This window comes from Electrophorus electricus, chromosome 3, assembly GCF_041902795.1.
Source record: "Electrophorus electricus isolate QZ-2024a chromosome 3, ASM4190279v1, whole genome shotgun sequence".
NCBI lineage: Eukaryota > Metazoa > Chordata > Actinopteri > Gymnotiformes > Gymnotidae > Electrophorus > Electrophorus electricus.
In genome coordinates, this window is record NC_137499.1 from 11,028,116 (window position 1) to 11,036,012 (window position 7,897).

Genomic DNA, 7,897 nt, shown 5'->3' on the forward strand with positions numbered 1-7,897 from the left:
AGTTCAGCGACGGGCAGGTTGGTCACCCTGTCACCTGTGGATGTAGAACATGAGCAACCTGAACCAGTTCAGACCAGTTCAGTGCTGATTGTTTGTCCTGTCCGGGTGACTCTTCTGACAGTGCCCTGATGAAGATATTGAAGAGGAGGGATGGTAATGTGTCCCCTATTACATTTTACTCCCACAGCAAGCCAGCCCCCCAGCACACCACGAATCTCGTTTTCTCTGCAAAGAGTGATTCATCACACGTATCCTGAACAGACATCGACCTTTGACCTCTGCCTGACTGGCAGCAAGGCTACTACAGGTATGGTTCTTAATAAGAGACCTGACTGAATCATAGAACGAGGGGATGCATTGAGCTTCCAGGCACCAGTTGCTCCTACAAGCTGACCTGCGCTCTGCTCTCATGAATGAGAAAATCGCTCTACATATCCACAAAACCACCCATCAGGTCTGACGAGAACACAAGGCAGTAGCTACTGTGGTGTAGATTTGAATGTGCAGGACTCTCTCTCTCCCTTCTTCTCTCTCTCCTTTCTTCTCTCTCTCCTCTACGCTACCCCCCCCTCCTCCCCATTCGCGGCCCCGGCGCTGACCCACAGCAGGCCTGGGCCTGATCGCCACGTCTCTCCGGCTGAAGCGAAGAACTTCCTCTGGGGAACCTGTGGCACCGCAGCCGTCCGGATGTACCGCAGTGGATCCAGCAGCTCATGGACATGGGTTACGGATCCCGTCCACATCATTCGCTCCTGAACACACACGACCTGTGACGTATGTGTGTGTTCTCATTATGAGCAGGTTTAGGCTCAGGAGCTAAGACTGATCTCTTCTTAAGGAGGTCATAAATCATGTATAACACATATATAACTTGATTATAAGTTACTTATAAGAACAAACAGGTTTAAATACTTATCACCGTAGACTGTCTTGCAGTCACTGTGTAGCGGAGGCGTCATTGCTGACTGTGTTCATCTTTTTGCTTGTAATCGCTGTCGCAAGTGTCATTCGTGTGTTTATTTAAACTCCTGGGTGACTGGCGCGGCTGTCAGTCAGTGATCATGTGACCCGCTCGCGCTCGGCGTTCCTGCGCTTGCTAGTGTTTAGGTTTCTGTGGTTGTTTATCATTTACATCATGTTCAACTAGTCTGTTGCGTGCATACCTTCAGCGTTTGTTCGTGTAACGTCTCATGTTCGCAAGCGTTCGTCCGGGTCGAGCGTGTCGTTCCTTGCGCCGCTGCCATCAGCCTTCCCCGCAGGTTCACCACCCACGTGACTAATCAGCGTCCCTGTCGATGCTGGCTGGAGCTGATGTAGCCGCACAGCCCTGATTGGCTGACGTGTGAGTGGGTGTGGCCTACATGCAGTATAGCAGCATTACTAGTTTAGTGTTTTAGAGGTAGACGTGGGTTTTTTCAGTGTATATATGCCACTGATATTTCTAGGCCATGATCACGATACCTTTTCAAAATAAATATTGACACTGTATGTATTAATGAAAGCAATTTGAATGAAACTGTGACATCGTGAGTGCAGGGAGGGAACAGATATCATGAGCCAAACCACAGACACAGATCAGAGAGGTGCAGCCAAAACCAAAATAACTGAAGAGAGAAAAGACGTTTGAAAAAGACGTTCCCCGAACAAAGGGAATCTTGCCGGTGAGACGGAGGAACGCCTGGAGATGAGGCGTAGCGCTAGACTGTTACCGCAAAGCGTCTGGCACCAGGATGTGTGGGAATAAACAGGGTGGGAAAAACTACAGACATTGTGCCCAATGAGATAATAAGTGGGTGAATGTGATCTGGGGAGTGACTGATGAATATCTGCTCTTCTGGCTGGGTGGCAGTAATCTTAAATGCACATGTGACAGTACTGTGACAAGCACATTTTTGCATCTAGGTGTTTAGGTGTGTCTTACCTGTCTACATTTACATTTGCGCCATTTAGCAGACGCTCTTACCCAGAGCAACTTACAACAGTGCTTTGTCATTTACTCATAGAATACATCCTAGTGCAGTACAGTATACTGTAGAACTAGAATACTGTAGAAATACAGGGATCACTGCTAATGCCTAGAAGTACAATATACATATGAGCTCTATAACAGACAACAATCAGTGTAATAACCAATACCCTACAATAAGTACTAGTTTTAGTTGGTCAATATAGGAGCAGGGTCAGTGGCCATTTTTAATATTTCACAAATAAATGGATCTCCAATCGGTATTTGAAGATTATAAGGAACTCTGGCTAGCCAAAGTGTCCTCAGCTGGTTTGGTTTCAGTGCTGTACTTCCTGTCATCCTTTTTCTGAAAATAGAACTTCACATTTTCACTTGGAAAACATGGTCACTGCTGCTGTATTTTTCAGGTCACTGATTTTTTTTTTCTCCAGAGGCTGGAGACGGATCTCTCCAACTGGATGGACCAGACCAAGGCCAGCAATCAGGGGAGTCCGTACTATCACGACGAGAACGCTGCCCTGGGGCCCCGCAATCCTAGCGCCTACGGACACGGCGCCAACGTGAATTAAGATTATTATTAAATCTGTCTCCTCGTGTCTGATCATTTCATCATTTCATGTGAGTATTACCACATTTTGGCTTTTACACTTTCTCTCTCTCTCTTGCTCTCTCACACACACACACACACACACACACACACACACACACACACACACACATATATATATACACGCTGTAACAAACCCAACCTTATCCACCTAATAATACAGCTATCATTGTCCAGAAAAACTAAACACAGTGGCCAGCTCGTACCATGAGTAATCTACCTACGTGATGTAAGGACGTGAAGGTCAGTCTATGGTGTGTGCATGTGTGCATTAGCTTGGGGAGCCACAGAGACGTCAGCTTACTTGACCCCGGCGCTGACCTCACTGCCCTGAGGACTCTTACGTCAGGTCACCAGAGAGGGCCGGCATGACTGCTCCACTACCTGGCTAAGCCCTTCAGTTTTATTTTATTTTTTAATGTTATAATTAGTAGCAGCAAAAACTATATAAAAACATAGTCGCTGTGAAGGGAACCTCAGATGCACATAGACATACTGTGTGTCCCCAAACACACTATTTCTTTTTTTGTTCCTGGGATTTATTTTACAGCTCACAGGTGATTCAAATAAAGAGTCCTAGGTAAGAGTCACACACACACACACACACAGCCACACACAATCTCTGCAGCCTTTCAGAGGCTGCATGTGTTTAGGATATGTTGATAGCATAATTGATGAATAGCAATTAAATAGATTTGTATAAATATGCAAAAGCATCTGGATAAGCAAGTTTGCTATTTTCTTTTAAATCTATTTATTCTTTAAACACATTGTTATTTTACAGGCTAGAGTAACGCTATCATCTGTCCTGTGATCATTTTGCTTATTAGTCGAAACACATAGAGATAATGATTAAGACCAGTCCTGCCTGAGATACTGGGACACACTGTGCTCAGCCTGAGACACTGGGACACACTGTGCTCAGCCTGAGACACTGGGACACACTGTAATCAGACAGAGATACTGGGACACACTGTAATCAGACAGAGACACTGGGACAGACTGTGCTCAGACGGAAACACTGGGACACACTGTGCTCAGCCGGAGACACTGGGACACATTGTAATCAGACAGAGACACTGGGACACATTGTAATCAGACAGAGACACTGGGACACACTGTAATCAGACAGAAACAATGGGACACACTGTAATCAGACAGAAACACTGGGACACTGTGCTCAGCCTGAGACACTGGGACACACTGTAATCAGACAGAGACACTGGGAAACACTGTAATCTGACAGAGACACTGGGAAACACTGTAATCTGACAGAGACACTGGGACACACTGCTCAGTCTGAGACACTGGGACACACTGTAATCAGACAGAGACACTGGGACACACTGTGCTAAGCCTGAGACACTGGGACACACTGTGCTCAGACAGAGACACTGGGACACACTGTAATCAGACTGACACTGTATTCTCCAGATCACGTCTAGATTTCCAGACCAGCTACCCTTGATATTGTCGTTATAGATGTCCGATATTCCCTTAGGAATTCCCTCCCTCACCTCTAGAGGCCACTGTCTCCTCACTACTGCCGATGAGTCACAGCCGTTTGTAATTATTTCATTTATCAAGTTTTATAAGGCGTCGGTTGCATCCACTCGGTGATCCTTTCAGCCATTAAATTGTAGCCTACATCTTTGTACCTTGTGTCCTGTTGCTCTTTCCTGTTTGACTGCCTGTACTTAGATCTCACCTTCATGTTCCTCATCGTTATAATATAAAGTTGCATGCTAATATAATATTGTATCACAGCAATCTCATAGAGCTCCGTTTTGCCAAATACTAGACTGGCCTATTATATAGCTTAATAAAAAATACAATACAATACAAATTAATATAACAAAATTATACATTAACCACTTATTACTCAGACATATTACAAATTGTCAGTCCACCTTTTCTGCCATTGTAATATCTGTCTTCAAAACACATTTCAGTTACTATTTGATATAACTGAGAGGAAATTGTGTGAAGTGGAATAAAATCTTCAAGGTTGGGTTGCTAGATCATTAACGGGAAGCGTCGTCTTGTAGTTGATTTTCCTGTGACCTCACATACAACCAAGAGAACTCGATTCATTTCAGAGCAATGGAAACGCCACAGAAAATGAGCAAAATGGCAAGACTCTGAGAAGAACATGAGATGTTAGCCGTCATGTTCGGATCTATACAAAATAAATAAACTACACACATCCCCCCTGCGTGATGGAGCCTGTCCGTGATAGGTACGCACATCCCCCCTGCGTGATGGAGCCTGTCCGTGATAGGTACGCACATCCCCCCTGCGTGATGGAGCCTGTCCGTGATAGGTACACACATCCGTCCCTGCGTGAGGGATCCTGTCCGTGATAGGTACACACATCCCCCCTGCGTGATGGATCCTGTCCGTGATAGGTACACACATCCCCCCTGCGTGAGGGATCCTGTCCGTGATAGGTACACACATCCCCCCTGCGTGATGGAGCCTGTCCGTGATAGGTACACACATCCCCCCTGCGTGATGGAGCCTGTCCGTGATAGGTACGCACATCCCCCCTGCGTGATGGAGCCTGTCCGTGATAGGTACACACATCCCCCCTGCGTGATGGATCCTGTCCGTGATAGGTACACACATCCCCCCTGCGTGATGGAGCCTGTCCATGATAGGTACGCACATCCGCCCCTGCGTGAGGGATCCTGTCTGTGATAGGTACGCACATCCCCCCTGCGTGATGGAGCCTGTCCGTGATAGGTACGCACATCCCCCCTGCGTGATGGAGCCTGTCCATGATAGGTACACACATCCGCCCCTGCGTGATGGAGCCTGTCCGTGATAGGTACACACATCCCCCCTGCGTGATGGAGCCTGTCCGTGATAGGTACGCACATCCCCCCTGCGTGATGGAGCCTGTCCGTGATAGGTACACACATCCCCCCTGCGTGATGGATCCTGTCCGTGATAGGTACACACATCCGGCCCTGCGTGAGGGATCCTGTCCGTGATAGGTACACACATCCGGCCCTGCGTGAAGGATCCTGTCCGTGATAGGTACACACATCCCCCCTGCATGATGGATCCTGTCCGTGATAGGTACACACATCCGCCCCTGCGTGATGGATCCTGTCCGTGATAGGTACACACATCCCCCCTGCGTGATGGATCCTGTCCGTGATAGGTACACACATCCGGCCCTGCATGAGGGATCCTGTCCGTGATAGGTACACACATCCGTCCCTGCGTGAGGGATCCTGTCCGTGATAGGTACACACATCCGCCCCTGCGTGATGGATCCTGTCCGTGATAGGTACATACATCCGTCCCTGTGTGATGGAGCCTGTCCGTGATAGGTACACACATCCGTCCCTGCGTGAGGGATCCTGTCTGTGATAGGTACACACATCCGTCCCTGTGTGATGGAGCCTGTCCGTGATAGGTAGACACATCCGTCCCTGCGTGATGGATCCTGTCCGTGATAGGTACATACATCCGTCCCTGCGTGATGGAGCCTGTCCTTGATAGGTACACACATCCGGCCCTGCGTGAGGGATCCTGTCCGTGATAGGTACACACATCCGGCCCTGCGTGAAGGATCCTGTCCGTGATAGGTACGCACATCCCCCCTGCGTGAGGGATCCTGTCCGTGATAGGTACACACATCCGTCCCTGCGTGAGGGATCCTGTCCGTGATAGGTGCACACATCCGGCCCTGCGTGAGGGATCCTGTCCGTGATAGGTACACACATCCGTCCCTGCGTGAGGGATCCTGTCCGTGATAGGTACACACATCCGCCCCTGCGTGAGGGATCCTGTCCGTGATAGGTACACACATCCGCCCCTGCGTGATGGATCCTGTCCGTGATAGGTACACAGGTACACACATCCGTCCCTGCGTGATGGATCCTGTCCGTGATAGGTACACACATCCCCCCTGCGTGATGGATCCTGTCCGTGATAGGTACACACATCCCCCCTGCGTGATGGAGCCTGTCCGTAATAGGTACACACATCCGTCCCTGCGTGATGGATCCTGTCCGTGATAGGTACACACATCCGCCCCTGCGTGATGGATCCTGTCCGTGATAGGTACACACATCCGCCCCTGCGTGATGGATCCTGTCCGTGATAGGTACGCACATCCGCCCCTGCGTGATGGATCCTGTCCGTGATAGGTACACACATCCGCCTTGGATGGCTTAAGCAGATTGTATCCAGGTGATAGATCTGTAGGTGATGTGTCTGCTGGTGTCTGTTAATGAGAGCTGGTGCTGGACTGTCACCGTGAAGACAGACCACTACAGGTTAAACACACTGGAGAGAACTGTCTAGATCAGGCAGACAGATCAGGCAGACAGATCAGGCAGACAGATCAGGCAGACAGATCAGGCAGACAGATCAGACAGACGGAGCAGACAGACAGATCAGGCATATCTCTGTGAAGGAAATACACAAGAAAGCATGGAAGAGCTGGCAAGTGAAGGGATAAGCCGCAAAATTGTTCGAACATTAGTGGGAGACTTCGGGTCTGGCAGCAAACAGCAGGCTAATTATTCAAATCCTTAACAAGTTCTTCACAGCTGCGGGTGGAGCAGTGAAAAAGAGACAAGTTTACACATTCATTCTCTCCACAGGCTGCCTGGTTGCCTCATCCATTCATCCATCAGCTTCAGGGTTTGCTGCACTGACATGATGCAAGAGGAGTGCAACTCAGGCATCTGCACTCTGACCAAAACAGAACATCCTGACTGCCAGGAAAAAAAAAAAAAGCCTTTTCCTCCAAATACTGTGCAATTCCCTTATATTTGGTCACAAGGCTAAATTCACAAACATAACGTGACCAAAAGACTACTTGATACGGCTGTGGTAATGTTGATGTCCGATGGAATTTAGTTAGACGCCAGGGAAATTACTGGATATGGTTTGTGTAAAAGCAAGAAAGAAACCTCCCCTACAGTGTAGCAGCACGGTCTGTCTAGCAGAAGCCCAGATGTGTCTGCTGCAGCACGCCAGGGTAACGCACTCGCATCAGAAAATCACCCAGTCTTCAGTCCACACAAACAAGCCAAGAGGAGTGGAAATGTTATTAAATATAACACTAAATATCCTTGCTTGGCGTAATTCCGGACGTAATTCCATGCAGGCCAGAGAGCCTGTGTTTACTGCACTTACTGCCTGAGACAGGAAGTAAGTGTGAGTAAATATGAGTAAGTATGATTAAATGACAAGGCACTTTTGTAAGTCGCTCTGGATAAGAGCGTCTGCTAAATGCCGTAAATGTACATGTAAATGTAAGGAGCATCACTGGAGATAAAGATTTGTGAGTACACGATAAA

The 7,897-nt window shown here is 48.2% G+C and overlaps 1 long non-coding RNA gene across 1 annotated transcript; it reads left to right on the forward strand.

Moving 5' to 3' along the window:
• The first annotated feature begins 588 nt into the window (after window positions 1-588).
• LOC145653841 (uncharacterized) lies at window positions 589-3,102 on the forward strand. The gene is made up of 3 exons (XR_014120047.1): window positions 589-774; window positions 2,398-2,584; window positions 2,849-3,102. It is a non-coding gene; the product is annotated as an uncharacterized LOC145653841 (long non-coding RNA).
• Window positions 3,103-7,897: the final 4,795 nt, after the last annotated feature.